Here is a 2,440-nt window from a genome sequence, read left to right on the forward strand (position 1 = left end):
GGTTACCTACAATTGAGCTGTTGGTCAAAGGTGTAAAACCCTGGTACTAAGGTCGAAGTCTGGCATTTCCAGATAGCCTCTGAGCATGGTATAAAACGACAGACTCCGTTTTTCAGAGGAGTTCCCTCCTTGCCTGATCTGGGGAGGCCCAGATCCCCTGAGAAACACCACATAGCCCTCAGGGAAGATTACAGGTCTGACCCTTTCCTGATAGAACCTGTTGAGTAAGCACCTGGGGATTCCTGGAGATGCCCACCCTATGCTTATAAGATGTCTTGGCTTTGAACTAATGACCTTTAACTGTACCTTGAGATCTCCCCCCACCCATAGGATAATTCAGTACTGCTTCCCCCTCTTATGATAAGGCTATTTCCTTATATGCAGATTAAGTATCCCTAGCACCTCTAGCCCCAGAAAATCAAACACATTCACCCTTGAAACTACTCTCACTGCCCAAGGTTTATAATTTCCCTGATTCACAAAAATAAAGGCTTGCTCTCTCACTCCACTCCTTCACCACCACGGCTGAGCCTCATCATTTATTCTGGGGAAGAATTGCCACTGGACGCCTGGGTCAGGCAGTCATAACAGAACTGCCTCGGCAGTTGCTGAAGCCTGCTCCATGGCGGCAAAGCACTCACCGGGCCTGTGTCTCTCCTGATCTGCCTTCCAGCCAGTTTTGGGTATCTGCCCACTTCAAAGGGCTGTATCACTTTTGGTCTCATCTCGGGTTTTTGGAACTCCAGAATTTCCATGGCTGTCTGATACCGGCAATCTCATTTTAAAGGAGCTGACTGTAACACCCAGTGGAAAACTTATTTCCACCTCCCCCTAGAGCAGGGGCCTCACCCTAAACTCTTTAAGCTGCTCAAGAGAGATAAAAAGGACCTTTGATCTCAAGGTTCCTCTGTTCCAGTTTGGAAGAAAACAGTACCTGGACTGGCCACCCACAGGTCGTAGAACCCAGGCTACCACTGGACGCCAAATTACACAAAGGGGTTCCATGGAAATCACTAAATCACCCAGGCTGTTGCCAAGATAATATGCTGTTGTTCACTAACGAATTGCAAGCCCACATTGCTGAAGACAACAGCCTCACAACTCGAAGAACATGGAAAGTTCGAGCTGATGCCTGCATAGACCCGTCACTCGTATGTATGTTCTAGTGTCTATGCTATGGGAGCATACACCACAGGCTACCAAAAGAGAAGCGTCAACACCAACCTGACCATATGACCTATCATATGTCCTGCCTGCCAGGTGTGCTAGGGCAGCAGTAGCACAAAGTTTGTGAGAGTAATCAAGCAATGTCTGATTTGACTTAAGGCCCGTTCCACAAGATGGACTTGATATTGTTTGGGTGACCAAGAATCAGAGACTTAGGGTAAAAAACCAAACACTATTGATCTTTTATTTTTTGTGTCAATTTAAGCCTTTTCTTGTTTTCAAAGACACATACAGAGTACTTATAATTCAGGATCTTGTTGCTGGACCTGGGTAACTTCTATCTTATTTATCAGCCTGCTTCACTGTTCCCTTTTCAGACACATAGACGCCATCGAACACTTTCTGATATCCTTGTGTTTAGCTGTGGTGGCTTGCTAAAGCAGAGCAGCTGAATTTGAAACAAGTTTAATATCACTTCCTTCCGGGATTAATTCATTCTTCAGGGCTTGAGGGACAGAACAAGCAACATCTGTCCTCATCTGAACCCTATGGATGTATTTTTCCACCCAAGAAATTTCTGATGTCAACCGAAGACCCATTCTCCTAAATGACAAAGTTGATGGGCACCTGAGCATACACAGACCTCATCTTGTAATGGGAGCCCAGTGTAACACCCTGATCATGTTCCTGACATGACTGCACATGGTTCTGACAGTGGCCGGTTCCTTTCTGTTACCATTTGTCAACACGGAGCCTCTTCTTTTTCTTTTCAGGTAGACTCATGTCTACATTAATGTAATTGAAGTCCCTCTGGAGAGTTCCCCTGGGGCCCTTCACAATGACTGTGTGCCCCTTCAGAGTGATAGTGACATATTTTGGGATGTCGGCAGTCTGATTGCTGAGAATGGTCTTCATTCTCGCAGTAGATGGGGAAAAGTACCACTGGTCTTTTAAAGTAACAATGCAGTGAATCCTAATTATCTTCGGCTATACTCATAGATCAATGCCTCGTTCAGTCATCATCAGACAAGTTTCCTCTTGCAGCACATGGGAACAAGCACAGTGACTCATATAATCATACATTATGCACATGCGCGTGTGAGAACACACACACACACACACACACGTGCACACACACATACACGTGCACACACACACACGCGCGTGTGCACGTGTGCACACACACACAGAGGCCTTGAGACACACGGCTCTAAGTAGGATGTCTGCATTACAGGGAATCCTGTGGAAGAAGAGGCAGAAAGAGTGTAAGAAC

General features: G+C 46.0%; 1 pseudogene across 1 annotated transcript; it reads right to left on the reverse strand.

Moving 5' to 3' along the window:
- Positions 1-1,509: 1,509 nt before the first annotated feature.
- LOC311604123 (large ribosomal subunit protein uL6-like) lies at positions 1,510-2,097 on the reverse strand (annotated as a pseudogene). Its single transcript has one exon. The product of its transcript is annotated as a large ribosomal subunit protein uL6-like (transcript).
- Between the last annotated feature and the right edge of the window lie 343 nt (positions 2,098-2,440).

Source organism: Acomys minous (assembly GCF_964271855.1).
Source record: "Acomys minous genome assembly, chromosome: 8".
Taxonomy (NCBI): Eukaryota; Metazoa; Chordata; class Mammalia; order Rodentia; family Muridae; genus Acomys; species Acomys minous.